Source organism: Oxyura jamaicensis, chromosome 1 (genome assembly GCF_011077185.1).
Source record: "Oxyura jamaicensis isolate SHBP4307 breed ruddy duck chromosome 1, BPBGC_Ojam_1.0, whole genome shotgun sequence".
Taxonomy (NCBI): Eukaryota; Metazoa; Chordata; class Aves; order Anseriformes; family Anatidae; genus Oxyura; species Oxyura jamaicensis.
The window spans coordinates 149931901-149953301 of NC_048893.1; the positions used below are offsets into that span (position 1 = coordinate 149931901).

Below are 21401 nucleotides of genomic sequence, written 5' to 3' on the forward strand. Positions count from 1 at the left end.
CTGAGCGTTGTTTGGGAAGCTGCACAGCCTTTGAAAAGCAGTTGCGGAAGGGGATGAGGAAGATGAAGGAGGAAGAAGAGTCCACTCTTCTCCTGCAGAGACTTAGAAGCTGATCAGCAAGGGAAGGCACTACAGACAGCATTAAAGCTTGTTCTGCCTTCATGTCCCCTACCACTCCTGCAGCTCTCCTCTGGAGAATATCCTAAAATGGATGGCAGGCAAACTATGAACCTGGAAGATGACAACAAAAGGGCCTCTGTATGAGATTTATGAAGCACTAACAGATTTGTGCTGCCACTCATACGGTGAGACATATGCCCACTTGCACATCCTCACCACCACATTACAAATACAGCTGTATTTTGTGCCTAGCAGCTACCCCGGCAGATTTCTCATCCATTGTTAAAAACACGCTTAAAGTGCCCTAAAGAAAGTATATGAACTTTGGTTCTCGTTCAGAAATACTAAATGTGCTTCCAGTGAGAAATAAATTCCTATTTCTCACTATCACCCATTTTTGGTTCACGAACGTAGAAAGTATCAGGAGCTGAGGTGTGCTATTTCTCTTGGGAGAAGCTGCAAGAGCTGAAACATGGAAAATCCTCCCCCTGAAACACACTGGGAAGCAATCAGAAAGAAACCTCCAACTCGAGCCCTCTTTCCAGGTAACAGCCTGCTCAGCCAGATCTCACCTCTTGCACTCTCCGGTTTAAAACACCATTTCTTTTGCTTTCCTATTGTGTTCTGCACGCAGGCACACAAGTTCTGCTACAAACGCAACAAACCCATCTGTTCGAACATTGCGTCGGGCTCAGCTGCTATTTCTGCCACCCTGTGGCTTCTGCAGCGGGTGGTGGTTTTCCTGTTCTGCACAAATCACTCCAAGACACAGAGCCTGGAGGAGATCACCTTCACCTAGAGTCCAAGCTCTCAGCTGTGCAGTGCTGACCACATGAAGCTCTGCAGAAAACCACACTCAGCTGCTACTGGTTCCTATGACAAGCTTACATGGGAGCAGTTGGCCATATTTTCCTCTTCCTGAGCTGAAGACAACAGTAACCCTAACTCTTAACATGACCTGAAATACATCTGAGCAGCCTGTTAAGCACCAAAGCTCTGCCAATGATGTGCCTCATGCTGTTGCCTGAAGGGGTCAACACTCCCTTGTCAGATGGCAGCTCAGTTGCCTCAGCTCAGTGATTACCCCGCAAACACCAATCCAGGCACCCAGACAACTTTGTTTCAGTGACTCTCCTCGACTTTGAAACAGCATCTAGTTATAGAGGTAACTAGTCAAGTTACATCACCAAAGGGCAACACTTTCAGAGCACCAACAACACACAACTGCTGCCCTGCCTCTTGTGCTAACACCACGTTACCACAATGCTCTGCTTTATTGATGAATTTCTGCAAAACCGTAGAAGCATCTAGGACTACGTCTCTAGTCTAGTTCTAGGTACTGCCTCTCTCTCTCTCTCTCCACGTCCCTGAGCTATCAATAATTCTGAAATTAAGGACTTCGAGGCTCTGGAGCGTGTCCAGAGCAGGGCTACAAAGCTGGTGAAGGGCCTGGAGCACAAGTCCTGTGAGGAGCGGCTGAGGGAACTGGGGTTGTTTGGTCTGGAGAAAAGGAGGCTCGGGAGACCTTATTGCTCTCTACAGCTACCTGAAAGGAAGGTGTGGGGAGCTGGGGGTCGGCCTCTTCTCACAGGTAACTAGAGATAGAAGTAGAGGGAATGGCCTCAAGTTGCACCAAGGGCGGTTCAGGTTTGAAATCAGAAATTTCTTCTCAGAAAGAGCAGTCAGGCGTTGGGACAGGTTGCCCAGGGAGGTGGTGGCGTCACCATCCCTGGGGGTGTTCAGGGAAAGGTTGGACGTGGTGCTTAGGGACATGGTTCAGTGGGTGACATTGGTGGTAGGGGGATGGTTGGAGCAGATGATCTTGGAGGTCTTTTCCAACCTTAATGATTCTGTGATTTTATGATTCTATGGTTAGGTAAAAGTACTGCTGCTTTGTTTCGAAATAGGCAAAATGAGTCACATCCCCATGAATGTTTCACTGGTACTATACTGGAACTTCACAGTGCTAGAAGAGATCAGAATACGTAACTCCAGATCATTCAACAGCAGGTAATTTATTATTCTAGGGCCACTTTTAGCCAACCAGTTCAACTGGACGGAGACCGGCCATTAAATATCATGACCTGTACTTTCCTATAAACACCTAGAATCATGATGTTCCAGCTACGGCATCCACCACCAGGCACTTCCAAGTCTGGTGTAACAGATTTAGGAAAAACAGACTTCATTAGTATGGTCATCTGTTTATTCCAAATAGAAGATATTTGAAAGCCCTTACAAAATGAAGACCAGGCCAGTTTTTCCCTCAGGCCACTTAGCAGGTCAGTAGTTACCTTGTTCCATGCTCCTGTGCTTTCAACACTAACTCTTCCCCTTTTGTACTAAACATATATTCAAAATCAGCCTTAACAACTTCCTCTGTATTACGGACCCTTTGAAGTTAATGTCAAGATACATTTGTCTGTCCCGGGTTTTTTCAGCCCCTGAAATTCCTCTCATGTTTCCAATTTCAGCAGCTTATGATCCTGGTATTTTTCAAACAAACCTTACGAAGGAATGGGAATAATGCCGCACCAAACTTCACGGCTCTCTGCAAGACCTCCTCACCAGCAGGAAACTCCACCATGGTCGTTCACTTTGCCCAACAGCAGATATATTCCTGAGATGTTTGGTGTTATGTACCATGGCCTGGAGAGTTATTTTGGGGATTCTGACCCTCCTGCCCCATTTGTTTCTATATACAGCCTCTAGATTTTGCTCCTCTGACTGTTGGAGGTTCAACACAGAGTATCTACCAGGTGTCTCTGCAGTCACCAAGCCTTTTCCATATTCAGGTTCAATTAGCAAGTCAAAACATTGTAGCTAAGAATGCTTTCCAGGCAAATTTGCTAAACCGTCTTGGTATCAATAACAGACCATTTACTGTCATAAAAGACATGATTTTTAAATATGCTTCTTTCTGTGTTTCAGGAATCACTCTGAGTGAAACAGTCAGACAATGAAGCCAACCACCAGCAGTGCTGCAACTGCTGAGCACAAGCCTCTGTGTTTGGTCTGACAAGACCTTTGTTAAGGGGGAAAAAAAAAAAGAAAAAAAAAAAAACCTTTCAGAGACTATTGTTGCACCTAAATAAAAGGGTATTTAACTGCACTCTCATTTAACCCAGATGGAAAGCTACTGTCATGCCAGACTTGCTGGGGAGGGTCTGGGACTAGCTATAAATCAAAGATGAGTATTTTGAGAATCACTGCCACCAGAGTTAACAATCCCTTCCAGGCCCAACTGCAAAAAGAGGAAGTGCTGAAATTTTCATACCGTTAACAGAAGTCAAAAGACATAGTTATACTAAGCTGCCCAACTTCTTGTATCAAATAGTACACTAGTAAAATTTTACAGAGCCTCACTATTGTAAAATCAAGGTTTGTATGGAGCCACAAAGGGAGAAGTTGGAGGAAGGGAGGAGAAGAAGGGGATGAGAAAAACACTGAAAAACCTACCAAAAAAACACCCTACTCTTCACATTTTCAAGAATGTTCCTTTATCCTCCAGCTTCACCCGAAGGAAAAACAGTCTGGGACTACAAAGAAAAATGGAGACTGAAGACTGGACTGAGCTCTTGCTCACTCTGAAAAGGCAAGTTCAGAAAAAGTTCACAGCCCTTTTCAATTTCTTTAAGTGTGTATGAGATTGATTAAGCTTATTCCAAGACTTGCACTGTTGAAGAAGCTTCTCTAATATCACAGGGTAGAGTAGATCTAGACTCCAAGCATCGTTTGGTCAGAGTCACAGAAAGTCTTCCTACTCTGCACAAAGGAAAATTGAGCTCAGAAGCGTGAATGGATCTGCTGTTGCTTACATAAATGGCATTTTGCTATAACATGTTTTTAAATAAACTGTCTGCTCCCTTCCTCAAAATGTTGAGGTTATCACAGCAAGGAGACAAGTAAAAAATAAACATGCCCACAACAGCCTACGGTTTCCAGGAATTGTGCTTGGGAGGACCTACTTGTAGCTTATTTTACTCTCCCCACAACATGTGAAATGTCAGAAAACTCAAGTTCACGTGTGTAGGGGGACAGAAATCTCACCTGACTACACAATCAGTCTTGCACAAAGTAGTCTGCAGGGGAAAATGAGGTGAAAGTCTCAAAAACATGCACAGATGAGCACATCTAAGGCACGCCCAAGGTGCATACATCTGATGAGATATTGAAATTCCCAGTCTAGAACTAGTAGAAGTAGTATCACAGGCCTCACTTGGAAATAAATGGCTATTTTTCTATACAACACAAAACAACAACACAACAAAAAGCCTTCTTATCTAGCTGTTCTTCAGTATTTAAGAAAAATAATGCTAGGGTGTAGTCTGTACCTTGACAGTTCGACTCACCTTACTGAATACTAAATACATGCGTGACCACTACATGAAACTTGGGAAAAGTAAAATAAATAAATAAAGAGAGAGAGAGAAAAAGACATTCTAAGACAATTTTTGAACAATTTTTAATTATCTTTATGGTTTATGGTCCAAATGAAAGAAGGATAACACAGATGGTTTAAGTCATTATTGAAAAGTAAACGTATTAGTTAAGCACAAAAACTTCCACTAAGATTGCTTCCTCGAAGTTCCTTTCTATACTGATATGTCCCACAAAGATTCATCTGCAATTATGGTCTTTACATTTCCTTTAGTACCTCTTTTTTCCATAACCAGCCAGTTACACAGTATTTATACACATTTCCAAGTGTTACATAGTTGTGTTTACATTTATTGCTTTTATACACTCTTGGTGTTATAAGTTAGCGGTTGATTCATTTCTTTATACCGGGATGCTAATTTTACTCTGGCTTTCAGTACACTGCACTTGGAAGGAACTAAATTTACATTTAAAACACTAAGATGCCCTAAAAGCCACCTTAAAAATGCATCAGAAAATGAAAAAATGTGTATCTCAAACATGATTGCTATTTAAAACAAAATGATTTATTATACAACGGAAAGATTAAGGTTTGGTGACTGTAATTAATTTTTCAATTCACTAATAGTCAAATTTACCAAAATATTGTGAAATTCTCTTAGGTACCTAACAAACAGTAAACCTGTCAGATACCTAATCTGCGCAACGCCTTCAGTTAGATAGCCGGAGTTCTTCATGTACTTTAAGTGTTAATGCACATAATCCTAATTTTCTCCCATCTGATTATCTTGTTCGTAGATTAAAAAAGGATAAAGGAAGAAGAAAGCTCTCCTGCTTTCTGAGCTCCCAAATGAATTCTCAATCCTGAGTTCATTCAAAATGAGAATATTCGCTCTGCGCCTGGTAGCCAAATAGAAATCAAATGCGCAATGCAAAAGCTTTTGTGCATCTCAAAACATGAAAATACTTGCACTTCCAAAAATGTAAAAAGCAGAGCTCTATCCAACATAAAGACACTAAAAATTTATAGGCCATCTCCCTTTCAGCTGCCTTTTACATTTTAAATGATTTCATGCACTGAAAAAGGTGCATTTTTGACCTACTTCATTTGAGAGTCACTGATACAAAGCATTGCATTTAAGGGAAAATAACAGGTACAGGTAAGGCCTTTGAAGCAGTAATTATAATGGTTCAAATTTAACCTGCCAGTTTCATTCCTGACATTTAAAAAATATATGTTTACATTGGTTTTTATCTACCCTATTGTCAACCTGCTTACCGTCCACAGTTGTGCCTCCTCCCAAGCCCTGTACTACATGCCGCAGCCATCTCACCTTGCTGATTTTAAGTTAAGGTTTCCAAGGTATTGCTTCCATACTGAATTTTTTTTTTTTTTTTTCTCGAAATCCTGGTGAAATACCAGAAAAGTGCTGTCAGCATTTGTGATCTATCTTCTCACCGCAGTTTCAAGAAAACACATCCAAGGAGTTGAAAATTTTCTCTTCCAGTTTTCTGGTGCTTTGACAACTCCTCATTCCAGCTCCCTCTGCAGCTGTGCTGCTGCAGCAGGGATGTCATATGATAAGACCACAAATGAACATTTTGCGTTACAACCAGGAGATTCCCAACCCATCTATGCACAAATTGCCCATAAGAATGAGAGAACGCTTCAGAAAGCGGGATGCTTCCCTACTGGTTTGGAAAGAAATGGTAATGGCTTCCACATTTCTTCTACATCTGGTTGTTGTTTACGGTTACAGAAGTGAAAATATGCCTCAATTTCTCTTTTTTTTCAGCCAGCAGAGACCAAATTTCAAGTTGCACAATGCAACTTGAACATCAGCCTTTCTGGTTTATGGTGCAGACCCTCATGGAAGAGAGAAGGTTACCCAGGAGTAAAACACAGAAAAAGTACGTGTTGGAAGACAGCCTGTTTACATGGAGAGAATAAAAGGCTCACACCAGGAAGTATGTTGTTGTAACCATGCTAAAACAAACTCTAAATACTAACCGGTCTATTTATTTTCTAGCCTTGCAATAGTTTTGATAAGCTCTACTTACTGCTAGAGATTACAGAAGCATTTTGATCAGTGACCGTACCACAATACTGAACAGCCACCAACACACTTAATCTTTGCAATACAGGCCTACAGAAAAAAAAAAAAAAAGAAAGAAAAAAAAAAAAAAAGACCACATACAACACACATGCTGATGTCCAGCAAGCCCTAATCCTTCCCTTTTCCCAGTGAGATGTCCCCAGATCACCTCCAGCAGCCAGAGCAAACAGCACTATTCTCAGTCCACGCAGCGCAGCGAGGTCAGCAGGAGCATCCTATGGGTACAGGACAAACTACTCCCACCCTTCAGTTATCCACCACGTCAACGGCCAAACTCCAACGTTTTCCCATCCATTTTATCTCCTGGGTTTGTTCTGATGGATCCTGTGCTTCATCCCCATTTCCAAGCCTACGCAGTTCTCCCTGTACCATTGCATCAGAAAGTTCAGCTTCTAAGCGCTTCTCTGCTCACTGAGTCAACTTTAAATAAAGCTGCTAGAAAAACCATCGAGGCTATTACTAAACAAAGCAGACGCAGTCATGACCCTGGCATTTTCACCCTTCTCGCAACAAAGTACAAGTCTCGCAACTACTGCTATGAGTAGTTAGTCAGAGGTGGAGAATATGAACTACGCGCGCAGTTTGGGAGACTTGTGGCTTGCTTCCCATCTGTCTCAAGTGCTTAAGATGGGGAAACCGATAAACAACACCATCTATTTATGAAGCTGTTAGATCTTTTAGGTTAAGGAAAAGAACCAGGATTTCTTTTCTTTCTTTTTAATAGAAGAAAATGTAATTAAAAAAAAAAAAATAGAGGCATGAATATTCATTCCATTTAAAGTTTTTTCCCCAAAGTTAGTAAATTCTAGGCAAGAAAGACCAGCAGAACAGCCAGATTCAATACTGCTTTAAGGAAATAGTGTGTTATCACAGCCCTCAGCCCTACAAAGTGACTCCAACTTCTAGCACGTTCTGCAAAAATGAGATATCTTTCAGGCAGCTTTCTTTATGGATTCATTCAGCCTTCAAAGTTGCATTCATCTAATTAAAAAAAAAAAAAAAAAAAATAGTGGCTGCCTCAGTCAACAAGGAATACAGACATACTGCCAGGCAGTGGAGAACCTGATAATGGATGCAAGGGATAGTGACACCTTCCGAAATTCCTGCAGCAAAATCAAGCTTGCTTGAAGGCTCTCAGAGGTATACAAATGAACTCCTTATTAAAGGCCGTTCTTTAAAAATAAGTTTGATGTTTTAAAGCTTTCATAGTCTTAACACATTTCTAGCAGTATCTGTGTTCCATTAACATTTTTGGTATTTTATTCCCCTTTTTGTCTCTAGCATGCCCAAGAAATTACAAAATATCTTTCTGCTATCAACCTTAAGCTCTGAAAACATAGAGAAACTAACCAAAATAGGCCATCATGGATCTATGCCTTACTAAGGCAGATAAAATGACTAAGTACATGGTAACAAAAGGGAACCTTGAGGTTATTCATCACAAACTGCTTTAGCTCAGCGTAAAGTAAACACATTTCAAGGAAAAAAAAAGTATAGAATATTTTGTAGAGAGAGGAAAGTTCGAGCCAAAATATTAACATTCAGAAGCAAGGAGAGATACTGACAGACCTGATGATCCAGTACCTAGGTTACCCGTGATCTGTCCCAAAAGCCAATTAAGAGAAAGCCAAACCACTGAAGAGCTCCCTCCCGCAGGTAACGCCATGCTGGAGTGGGACGACCGGGTGCAGAACAAAAGCTTCCAGGGGAACCCCAGGAACTGCCACAGCGGAGCAGCAAGGAACGAACCAATTGCAGGATAATGAAGCACACGGGCATATAAAGGATGTGGTCTGCAAGTTGAGTAGGAAGTTTAAAGATTCAGGAAGAATTAGAGCACTTTTACATAGGCCAATTCACCAGCAGGAAAAATCCCCAGCAGTAAGAGCATAAACTACCAAGTACTTTTTTTTTTCCTCCTCTTAATGGAAGCAGTGGTATTTATGACATCTGAAAGAAGCCTGAACAAAAACATCAGCCCTTATAGGGAGTACCCTTGAATCAGATTATGGATACACAAAAGACAATTTAGGACAACTGCCAAAATGCCTACGAACACTGGCTGTAGCCTGCAGTTACCTAAAACTGAAATACAGCTACACAGACAATGGAAACGAGAAACGGGAATCTCACTTCACAAATCACCGAACAAAAATTTAAGCAGATAATATCAGTGGTAATTATCAGTCAGAATATAGCGTCCTGTCCACCACAAAGTAAATGATCCATGGCTACTCCTCAAGGTTAAGTGATAGGAAAAAATACTGACTTGTACACCTGTGATAAAAAAAACAACAACAAAAATAATGGATGGATTTCTCTTTGTGGAAGAATGATTGATTAAAAAATAACCATAATCTGAGACAGATCAAAAGAATCTGGCTACTGATTACTATTTCACAGTCAATGCATGCGCTCTTCCTTCTTAATCGCACAGAACAAGGTATACATGGAACTTACACGGCAATATAAAGCTTTTAAAGGCCATTTAAACTTTTAATCTTGTGATGATCACAAAGAAAGGCTTCAGTTGACTTTATGCTGCCACAGGGAGGAAGGGAAAAAGCTTCCAACACATCCCTCAAGACAACTGTCCAATCCCAAGCTTGCCATTGCCAGTTTATCCAAACCATACCAATCATATACAAGATCTATTGCAATATTTAAAGGCATCTTGCTAAAGAATTATATCAAAAATAGTCTTCTTGGGCCATCCAAACCCACATAAGTCTCCAAAGATTTGCATTCCTTACTTACTGTTAAGAAAGCTGGAATAACAGAAAAATAGTACTATTCAAAACCTGCATGCTTACACTTTTGTTGAGGATGTAAGTCAACAGCTAGCAAGTTCCAGGTCTCTGCATCAGCAACTGTTTTGGCTATAGGCTCTCCAAAACTTTACAAAACATAAACAGCGCGTCCTTCCATCTCGTCGTCTGATCAGTGAAAAAGATTAATACAGACATTATGGCTAAATACTGCAGAATGCAGTCACAGACAGTAAGTGCATTAAAAAATGGGGGTTGGAAACAAAAATGTGCAAGGAATTCAAGAGGAAAAGCTAAGTAAATATTGTACAAATAATCAGTATCACCAGGTTAGGAGAATACCAAACGATTCTTACTACCTGAAAACCTCATAAAAATAGAAATAGGGACCCACCTTTGTTAAAGGACTGATTTAGACTGCAGAGTGTTAGATTTATTTGCCCCTTATTTCGAGAAGAAAAGAAGAAAGAAAATTAATTATCTTCTACGCGCTACTAAAACACCAAGAGTACAGACACGCATGAATTTTCATGGGGGTAGAGATGCGGAAAATAAAGGGTAGATGGAAGTAATGAGCATGAGAAACGGGCTACTGTTCTTCCCTCAAACATGAACTGATGGCATATTGGGTAAGGATAATCCCCCTTGCAGCTTTTAATTCAAAGGCCAGGACTTTTCCTTGTGAACTGTCCCCATCGATTCTTATTCCCTGCAGACAACCTTAGGAAGCTAGCTGCCCCCACACTCCCCGACTTTGTCGAGAGCTGCAAGCACACAGCGAGCCACGAGCTGCTTCCAGAGGCTGTCCTGTCTCTTCCAGAAGGCCAGGGAGGTGTCCTTGGGATATCTGCTTACCTGTACTAACAACGGACCCGTTTCATGCTTGCTGATGTGCGACTTGAATACAAAAGCGGAGCGCCCTTCTCTTGATGCTTCAGGACACCGAGGTGGGACAGGTCCAGCCGCGCAGAGAGCAGCAGCCAGCAGGCAGCCCTGGCCCCACGCCCGACCAAGAGGAGCTGCTCCATCCAGCCCACGCAGCGAGCATTAAAATTTCTTTTCCATTGAAACTTCTTTCCTACAAAGACTTCTTTCCCAGCCGAGGCACACGAGGCAGAGCCCTCCAAGCAAGCACCCTGGTCGCTGCTGTTCCTTGCAGCACAAGGAATTTGATTAAGCTTCCTTGACGGGAGAGAGCTAAATAAACACTGTAAATTAAACAAAACTATGCTGATGATCTCGGCGCAATTACTTCCAATTGATTTGAGTCTTTATTGTCCCCTCAAGCTTTTAGCTTCGCAGATGAAACAGGATCAGGCCGTACTGGAGGAATACCAAAGAAGGAGTTATGAAACTTTCCTTGAACACTTTGAAAAGCGACCAAACTAGCTTTTCTTCCTGACGAGATTCCAATTAAATTTAGCCTGGAAGTCTAATGAAAGACCAGACTTTTCCAAGACTTGTCACAGGCAAGCACGCTAATGCTTAGAATAAATTCAGTCATTGGTTAGGGCACACACAGACAAATTATAAATTGCTGCAGTGTATTTTATTTCACAAGAGTCAGGCAGTGCCAAAAGACTTCAGGAAACTTTTACCCGGCTGATATCATATAATCCGACTCTCAGGCATTTCAGCCTCCTCAAAGCTGAGCCAAGCAGTCGCTTGATTGCAAAAGGAAACATATGCACACGCGCACAGTAGGGCTGCTTACTGCAACTCAGTCTATGGGAAGAGAAAAGCACTCCTGAGAACGCCTCCACAGAAAAATCCTGGAGTTATCTGCAGGTTTTCAAATATCCTCCTAGGTCCTGTTATAAGTTATCAGATCGGTCTTATAATTAATGCTCAGATATTAATTTCATTAGGCTCAACCTACTTGTGAGGGCCAGACCTATTATTCTGATTAATCTGCTCTTCCAGGTCTCCAAATCGCATTTTCCTTGCCAAGCTGGAACCCTTCTCAGAATCGCAATCCCTAAAAGGCACTTTGCTCCAAGGATAGCCCAGAACAGTTGATGAAGCAAGGCTTTACGATTTCTAGAAGCATTTTACATTTTCCTGTAGACGTTGTGTAGATGTGTAGCTAACATTTTCCCTTCATGGCACACACATAAACTTCAGTTTCAATACCTTTAAGTGGAAGGAACTTTGCTTGGGTTGAGGGGACATTTTATTTTGACAGAAACAGGCAGAGAAGTAGAACAGACACTCTTCCTCGGGATTTTTTCTACTGAGTCACGTTTACCCTAAAAACTCTTAGAGATTTCTTGAAGGACAGACATCGTCTTATCCTCCAGCTAGAAATATCCTCAGTAACACAGATTTTTGCAGAGATGCCCAGAGAAGAAAGGGTATACCCAGCTCTCGCTCTTATTTCTTTCCATAACACTGGAAGGGAAAATGTAGTTCTGCTATTTACATCCACCCATCCCCACTCAAACAACTCACCATTTACAGTTAACTACTTCAGCTTTAATTGGGTTATTCTTTGCCCATGTATTAGCTGTTCTGTTCTCATCACATTGCCTATTTTCTGTTTTACATAGTTGAAAGAACAACATTAAATGCAATTTTCAAACATTACTCTCACTTTAATTAAGGGAAATCTGAAGGAAATTTCTCAAGTTTTATCTAGTGTCCCATGAAATTTCACCAATGGATCTAAGAGTCAACGCAACCCCAACAAATACACAATTATGGACGATACTGCATTCAGTTTTAATTCTTTCAAATACATGTCTGAATTTCTTCAATATATAAACAGGGTGCGGGTTTTGTTCTTGTTGTTGTCGTTCTTTTTTTTTTTTTTCTTTTTAAAATTGGAGGAAAACCAAGAAGTCTGTGGCTTGGTTCCAGAAAAGAAAATGCTTCTGACCTGCACATTCTCAGTGTATGTACAAACAGATACACACACCACTCCATCACAGCGATGAACTAATTTTTCGGTCATACGCTTGTCATGTGCCGCTACTAGTCCCTGGCTCTCCCCCATCATGTACCTTCTCTTCATTCGGGTAGACAGGAGTGGCTTCCCTGGGTTTGGTTCTCTCAAGCAGAGAGCTACCATCAAGTGTCATTTGCTCGTCCATTGCTTCCAATGATCCTTGAAGTGTTATTACAACTAGAAACTGCTCCAGTGATTTCTCTGGTGCCTTAGCATGCACTCAGTGCACACAGCATTGAGGGGGAAATGCTCATGTTCCAGGTATCGCCCAGTCGACATTTTCTCGGTTCAGGCTCAGGACCTGCCCTTGGGGTGCTCTTCAGCAGCTGGATAACCAGGGACGAGCTTCAGGCGGACACCCAGCTCCTGCTTTGGGACTTCATTGGATAACAGCGCCCTGCTCACGGCTAGGGGAAGCATTCCTGGGTGGCCATGGGACCTTGCACTTGGTGTCAGTGTGGCCAAGGCTTTTCACACAAATTTCACTTTCAAAAGAGGCTTTGTTACCACTATGTTTGCTTCCTGCCCACCAAGAGCCACCAGAGCAGTGCTCAGTGCTGGGGAGCACCACAGCTCCCTGCTTTCCACCACCCGATGGAAAGACAGGGATCTCCTGGAAAGAGTCCAGCGGAGGGCCACAAAGATGATACAGGGCCTGGAGCGTCTCTCCGTCTCCCCTATGAGGAAAGGCTGAGAGACCTGGGTCTGTTCAGCCTGGAGAAAAGAAGACTGAGAGGGGATCTTATCAATGTTTACAAATATCTTAAGTGTGGGAGACAGAAGGATCTGGCCAACCTCTTTTCAGTGGTTTGTGGGGACAGGACAAGGGGCAATGGCCAAAAAATGGATCACAGGAAGTTTTGCACCAACATGCAAAAGAACTTCTTCATGGTGAGGGTGGCAGAGCACTGGAACAGGCTGCCCAGCGAGGTTGTGGAGTCTCCTTCTCTGGAGATACTCAAGGCCCGACTGGACGCCTACCTGGGCAGCCTGCTCTAGGGAACCGGCTTTGGTAGGGGGGTTGGACCCGATGACCTCTTGACGCCCCTTCCAACCCCTACAATTCTGTGATCCCCTTCCTTAGGTCTCTGTCCTACAAAAAGCCGCTGTCCCAAGCACATCCCTCCTGCCTCCTCCCGACACCGTCCCGCTGCTCACCACACAACTGGTGGCACAAGGCATTGACGCCGACATGATGCCCCAGCCAAGGGGCTGCTGGGGCCTCAGCTGCAGCCACCGGCGTCTCCCCTCATCTAGCGCTACTTAAGCTTCGGCTTAATTAAGCCTGGAGTTGCCCAAAAATTTGCAGATAGAGATTAGTTGGAAACAAAGAGCCGGCATGGCCATCCAAGCCTCAATCGTAAATAACACAACGAAAACTGGAGGTAGAAAAACCCACGCCATCAAGTCACCACCAGCAACTTCTCTTCTGCTAGATGTCCTCTCTTCCAAGTTCACTTCTGACTCGCTCATTTTAGGCAAAGCGACCCCATATCCCCAGAACCACTCCATTTGGGACTTGTTTTGAAACTCAAATATTATTAGTAAAGGCCGAGCTGTTTGCAGCACTTCATTACAATGCCTTTTAAAACCTTTTTTATATTCAAATGGCGGAGCCGCTTGCCCTTCTGTCCACTGGAACACCATCACACCATCTGCTTTCTCTTTGTTTTATGTATTTATTTGCTACTGAGGCAGTTTTAGGATATTTTCTGCTAGTTTCAGGTTCAATATTTATTGACTGTGTATTTTAGGAATCCTCTCCTTTTTGCTCCTTTTATATTTCTCTTCATGGTTTCTAGTTCATTTTTCACAGTACTGACAATCGTGCTCAACATTTCAAAGGACACAGGGAAAAAAATGGTTCTGCGACTACACATTAAACAATTTTACTTTACACATTACACCAGTTAATTTAGCTAAGCTGTAAAAAATGGCTAATGAACACTGGTTACGACAGCACAATCATACCGTTAGCCTTCTGAGATGCACATGCCAACGCCTCCGTTTAAAAAAAACAAAAAGCAAGAAAAATATTGGATATTTACTATATCAGAGGTAGACATTAATGTATTTCAATGCTAAACGGAGATTTTCAGGAGGAATTTCCATGAAGACAAGATAGGAGCATAGGTCTTCAGATAAAGAGGCTGAAAATTACCTCCAAGGAGGCTATTCTTACATGTTGACATTAAAAGTACAGTTTCTATAATGCACTCGGGCTGCTTGGTACATAAAGTTTTACACACTTTTAAATCTCTAAAAGGTCCAGGAACCGAAGCCTCCCTCCCCGTTTTCTCTTTAATGCTTGTTATGTTGTTAAGGGCCTGAATACTAACTGCTCACTAGAAAATAGGAAACTCTCCCGAGAAAAAAAAAAAAGGAAAGAAAAAAAAAAAAAAAAAAAAAAAAAAAACCCAACCCAGTAACTTCTGCAGACTTTTACTATTACAAGACCTTTACCTTCCCTTTTAGCCTTGATGTTTGAGAAAATAACCCCGGGCAGGACAAACTAAACAAATCATACTTTTCCTTAATCTGAAAAAGACACCGCTATTATACACCACAGCAAGAGCTGGCCGGAGCCTTCCCAGTTGTAATCACTGTTACTGCAATCATAAGGCTGCAGAGAATTACCAAAATAAAAACAAGTCAGACTCATTTCACTTTGATGGTACGCCACGAGCAGCAAACTCCGGGATAATTCAAAGCAGGCTGGAAGAGAAACGAGGGAGAGCAATGGAAGAGCAGAAGAGAAGCCAGCCTCTCCTCCACCCCCAAAGACGCCCCGTCCTCCCTCCCCACGAGCATCCAAGAGCAGGGTGGCCAGGGAAATGCTCCAAGCGTGCCAGATACCCGCTGTGTTCCCAGAGCTGCCGAACGATGGGAAGCCCTGTTCCAAAGGAGAACAGACTGATACCCCCCAGCCTCTCCTCTTAGAAGAGGTTTATTTTTACGATTCATTTTCACTTATTTATTAACATCGGGGAAAACGTGTACCTAGCGTGAAAGCCTGCTCAGAATCCCTGCCCCAATTTGTGCAAGACGGCCTGAAACCCACCTCGGAAGGGAAAAAGGCCACTACCAAAAACATGATCGCCATTTCAAATAATTTCACAGCACCCTTCCGCTCCCCTGAACTTTCAGGCCAGAGCCAATGCCACGCAGACCTGCCGAACAGGAAGCCTCATTATTCCAACATGTGCAACCCAAGCGATAGGGAATTTCACAGTAAAACTGATAAGGAGAGACATAAAAGACTAATGAGCAGCCTGCCCGCGTTCCTTTGCGGGGCTAGCAGAGGTCCCCGCAGAACACCTTTGGTATTGTTCAGCGGGGAGACGGGGACTGGGACACGTCCAAAAACAACAGGCAGGGACGTATGGAAGAAATGAACACGACGTCTGAGGCTCGAGCGCTTAATCCAGGCACGGAAAAAAAATTATTTGAGGGAGAGTAACCAACAGAAAAAACGCGTGATGCCGGGCAGAAAGAGCCAATTAAATGTACATAGGTTACTGAGCAGCAGGGCCCTCTTTGTGCTGTTTGATCGCCAGCCCAGTGCCACATCTGCTGCTTGAATAAATTGACAGATCTCTTCGTGACCTGTGCCTGGGGTGCAGGTGACTGAAAATAAGGGTCCTTGCTTGAGGAGACGCAGTCGGCAGTATTAGCAGTGACCAGCGATCAACCAACCGGTCCTGCAGTAACCAGGAGCAAAGGACGCAGAAAGCCCAGCAGCGGCCAGCAGAAGCAGCAGCCCCTGGGAGGGAGAAGGAAGCACATGGGACTTGGTATTGTTCGCTATTCCTGATGGGTTTTCCAGCTTACCAGTAAGTCATCTTTTGACCTAGAAAAAAATAAAAATAAACACAAACCATGTGTTCTTCCCTGGCTGTATTTTGCACCAGACAATCCAGGTACCCTAGCAGCCCATCCTAGAAGCAGTGATCGCATTTCCTCCATGGCCTGAACTCAGAGTTGTTGCTTCAAGCAGGGATGTGTTGCTAGAATATCCCAGTTCAGAAAGTCACAGCTTCTCCTCAGACACAATGAGGAGAAGTATCTCCATCTCCAGATGCAGAATTTCTGTAATACCTTGGGTAGGATACCCAGGGATGTGCTGGGGTGTCCTGCAGGAGGTGGGGAAGGCCCCACCACATCTTTTCACTTCTGTGCTGACATACCCAACAAGGGAAAGAGCTTGAAAGTTAACTTTAAAGCAACATAAAGAGTTTCACAAGACAGTAGAATCACGTGCCAAACAGAGTGGAACAACCTCTTAACGTGCTTTCATTGTGGCAAATCAGTCACCCTGCAAGCTCCAAAACGTCACTTTGGCCCCGATGCAAAGCCAAAGGAAGGAAACTGGGATTGAAATCATCGTGAACAGTACTACTCATTTTAGAAATCTTGCACCAAGGGACAGCAGACTCTGGCTTCGATGCTAGGGTAGGGAAGAAAGAAAAAAATACACATATATTTTTCAAGGCAAGCAGCAGAGCAAGGCAAGGCACCATCAGTGAGGGAAGCAGCAGCACTGTCTCCCACCTATGCAGTAGGCTTCCTCATGACACCCACTTAATAACCTGGGGTACAAAGCACAGTCTGCAAACACCATCCTGCCTTACATTAAGATACCATCCACCCCTTGCAAGAATTCCAGTGGCAAACATGCATTGTGCAGCACTCTTCTACTGTGAAGCTCAGTATCCAGATTCCATGACTTCAGATTTATGCTGTTTGCTCCACTCTATAAAGCAACACAGAAGCAGATTTACTGTACAGAATTCACCACCTAAAATCCCAGGGCACGTTACAAAAAAATCACAATTCCTCCCCCCAGGATCAAGAGAAAGCAGTACTCCAGCACCTCCATGAATTTCGCCAGAAGGTTTTATTTTATTTGAACAGCAACTAACAGAGCCACCATTCTTTCTCATTAAGCCCTTTTTTAAACATCCAAACCCTCAAAATAATTCCCCCCCACTTACACGTCCAGATTAAAAGAAAAAAAGGAATTTCATACCCTGCGTATCAAGTCCCCCCAAAAGGCGGATCACGTTTTCCTTTCTCACAATATTTAATCAACTCCGTTTCATTAGAGACAAGGCTAAAGAGCTCATAATGCTGCAATTGATTACAAACAAGATAGTGCCCGCATCTGACGGAGACTGACCTAATTGTCTGACTCATCTACATTTCTGCAGGCCAAATTTACTGAAATTTTGCGCAAACCCAAAGCTGACTGAGCCCGGTGACCTTTTATACCTCTGTAATTAGCCTTCTGTGCCTCTACAACCAGGAAAGCAAGTCGCCCCTTTACTCTGCCTAAGTCAGCAGCCCGTCTGTGAACTATAAACTTGGCAGCCCCCTCGGTACCTACCAGTCAGTGAAGTACAAAAACCGCCGCCAAAAAAAGCCCCACCATGTGAAATATACAAGCTGCAACCTTTCAAGGTCATGAAATCAAGTCTGGAAAGGCCCCTTTAAGATAAACATGCCAGTTTCTAAAAGAAGAAGCAAAACAAGCAAGGCAAGTTGGTGGACAAATTCTACAAACAGGATTTTTATCGTGCTTTCCTAAAAAAAGGGCAATATAAAATAAGGACGTTGGCATAGACATGCACCATGAAAAAACAATGGGGGCATGGGGGCAGGAGGGAACAAGAGAACCCCAAACCCATAAGTTTAATCTCTTCCACTAACTCCACAGCACAGTACGAAAAAGACAATGCCAATACTCTGACTGTGCACTAGAATGTGATCAAGATTCATAATACAGGGATCTAACTACCAAAAATATTCCCTAGAACATCACTGAGGTGCATTATCACGTTTTGCACTGCGATCCTACAGCTGCAAAAAACACTTCCTAATTTTTTAACAGAAGATGACGATGAGTGGATTGTATCAAAGCCCTGGATCCAGACCTCCACCACGGTCAGCAAGACATGGAACCATACTTCCCCAGGAGCAGCAGAAGGCAGGACTGTGTAAGAGCAGAGACATGCTTCCAATGAGGGGAAATTTAGGAAAGGGGGATGGACCAGTGTGAAAACACAGAACACGCAGGCACAGCTGGCAACTTGCAGGTGATTCTCCACACCCAGGGCTGCCAGCCCTGAAGTTTCTCTGCCAGCTGTTGGATTTCCACCGCAAGCACTGAAAACAAGACCGTCCCATGGAGCACCCTTCCCCAGCCTTCTGCTCTAGCAGAAGCCAGTCTGGGGGGTTACTGCGTTCGTCAGCCTCTTTTAGAAACCCCAGCCCAAGAGCAAGCCAGTGATTTAATGTAAAGATACTTCGAGCCAAAAAAAAAAAAAAATAGCAAGTTTTGTGCAACTCCATCACCAAACATACGTAACACAAAAAAACTGCCAGCACTGGCAGCCCCATCTTCATTACCATCAAGCATTTTATGTTTTTTAAAATGAAATGCCAGCTTTCACCATAGATGAATTTCTTAAGTGCAAGCTTGGATTTTTTCCTAAGTCAAATCAATCTAAAATCAGCAGGGAAAAATTACTGAATAGTTCTATAACTTTAGAATTCTCTATCTGAATTCTAATGCAGAAACAAATCTCCTAAAGCGAGTCTTTTTCTTTTTCTATACTGTCACATTTAAGCAGCATTTCCCCTTTGGTCATTCATCACCCACAATCTTCTTTCAAAAAAAAAAAATTGCTTGCAAGTAGCAAGTTTGAAGACGCTGATTGCACAATGACTAATGAACTGTGTCAACTTGGGGAGAAGAAAAAAAAAAAAAGATTTCCAATTTGAAATCCAGCCATTAAGTAAAAGTCAGGCTTTGGTGTTCCACGTTCGGTCTCTTCCCAACTTTTGACATCTTGAAGCCGCGTGTTACTGTGTGTGAAGCGTGCTGCCCGCGCTCCTTGTGCATTTGGCTCGGCCAAGACAACAAAGCGCAGGAGAAAAAAAAAAACAATTTAATTGCCCATACCGAAGACTTTGCAAAAGGCAAGCAGAGCAGTCCGGTTTTCTAACCCCTTCCCGCGAGGCTGACAGCTGGCCCTGCTGCCAACAATCCCCTCCACAGCTAAATTTGAGCTTTGGTCTGCGGGGAAAAAAACGAACCGAGCGTCTGGGCAGACTTACCGGCATCGAAACTTGCAAAAATAGCAGTCGCAACTCGGCGCTCTACGTACAACCCCTCATCCTCGCTGCTTACCAAGGAGAGAAGGAGGCTCTGGAGCCGAAGCATGGCTATGAGAGCGATGGATTAGCGAGGCAGGAGGCCACGGGGGATCCCGGCCCATGGACTACCCGTCCCGGCGTGCACCCGGCCGGCCCGGTGGCGGCCCTCGGAGCACACGTGCGGTGGCGAGGCTAAGAGGATTCCCCGCGTTCAGAGAGCTGCCGAAAGGCTCCAGCCCGAGCCAGACGCTGCAGATCTCCAGTAAACGTCCCTCAGTCGAGGGGAATGGGGAATGGAAAATAAAAATAAGGACATTTAAAACCAAAGGGGGGGGGGGGGTCTTGATTCTGGAGAATGTTTGGGGCTTTGCTTAACCGGACCGCTGGAGAGTTTTATTGTTGTTGGCTCGAAGCCAGCGTCAGCCGCTCACTGTAAATACGTACTGGAAGCGACACAAGGAGCAAGAGTCAAAGTAGCTGGGAGACGGGAAGAATAAAAGCGCCGAGCGAGGGACACCGGGGCCATCGTCCTCCCACTCCCCGGGGACACACCGCCTGGAAGGGAACCCTGCGAGCAAAGGCTGGCACCGAGAAGCGACACGCCGCCCGCTTCATTTATTTCATGCCAGCGACCAAGCCAACCCAGCAACTTTAAAAACAAACAAACAAACAAACAAACAAAAACACCTCCGCAGAGTTTGCGTGCTTTTAAATGAAATCCAGAGGCAGAAGCACAAAAGATAAGGCCTACTCCCCACCAGCTCCCACTCCGGACATAAACTCGCAAACCCCACCCGAGGGTCGGTGGGGGCTCGGGGGAGGCCGGGCCAGGACCCCCGCAGCCCCACGGAGCCTCGGGGGGTCCCGGTGGCAGCGGGGACCCCGGGGACCCCCCTCGGGGGCCGGCAGGGGCGGGCACGGCTCCGCCCGGCACCCATGGGTGCCCCCCTCGGGGCTCGCTCGGCAGCCCGGGGGGCGAACAAAAGCCCCTCCGCTGTCGGTCTGTCTGCCGGTCGGTCTGCCGGTCCGTCCGGTGCCTCCCCGCGCTGCTAATGGGATTAAGCCGGGCTGAGCAGCGCCCTCAGGGCGCTGTCAGCGCCCGGGGAAGGGGCGGCGGGGCCGGGGGCGCCGCTCCCCGTTGTCGCCGCCGGTGCCCGGTGCCCGCCGCCGGTCCCGCCCGGTCCCATTGTTCGCCCTTACCGTGTGCGGGGCTGGGGCTGCCGGGGCTCCTCGCTGCGGCTGGTGCGGGGGCAGTGGCGCTCGGCCGCCGGAGGTCCGAGCCATTAAAAGCTCCGCGGGGAGGAGAAGGAGGAGAAGGCGGCGGGAGGAGGAGGAGGAGGGCAGCGGGGGGCTCGCAGGAGCAGGGTCGCCATGTCCGGCTGTGCGGAGCAAGCGGGGGAGCCCGGCCAGCCGCCCGGGGTGCGGAGCAGAAAGGGAGCGAGGCGGCGGGGGGCAGCCCCTGCTGCCGCCTGCAGCCCGGGGGAGCGGGAACGGGAAGGGCGGCCGCGCCTCCCCTAAGCCTGCCTCCGCCCGGAGGGGGAGCCGGCGGCGGCGGGAGGCGGCCGAGAGCCCCCTCCAGCGTTCACGGGAGGCGGCGGCGCCTCGCCATGGCCGCCCGCCCGCCTCCCTGCTGCCGGCGGGCGGCCTGAGGGGAGGCTGAGGGGAGAGGCGGGCAGGGCGCGAGGGGAGCCGCTCGGGGGTCGCTGCCCCGCTGTGGCACCGGGTGAGGGATCGGCCCCCACCGGTGTGGGACTGGGGAGCTCGGCCCCGGCTGGCAGGAGGTTAAAGCTGGGTCCGGGGGTGTCACCTCAAGGGGGGTGCGCAGAGCTAGGACCCCGTGGTTCCCTGGCCTAAAAATAAAGAGAAATAAATGCTGGGTTTACCAAGAGGTAGCGCTCCACGCTCCTCGTA

At 45.3% G+C, this 21401-nt stretch overlaps 1 protein-coding gene across 5 annotated transcripts in view; it reads right to left on the reverse strand.

Moving 5' to 3' along the window:
• Window positions 1–20997, reverse strand: part of FARP1 (FERM, ARH/RhoGEF and pleckstrin domain protein 1) — a 207888-nt gene extending 186891 nt beyond the window's left edge. For 3 of the 5 annotated variants that reach the window (XM_035319002.1, XM_035318993.1, XM_035318986.1), the window contains exon 1: window positions 20691–20996. The gene's annotated coding sequence lies outside the window, so the exon portion shown is untranslated. Of the gene's footprint in view, window positions 1–20690 lie in introns of all 5 variants that reach the window. The other 2 variants (XM_035319022.1, XM_035319011.1) reach the window with 1 other exon arrangement.
• Between the last annotated feature and the right edge of the window lie 404 nt (window positions 20998–21401).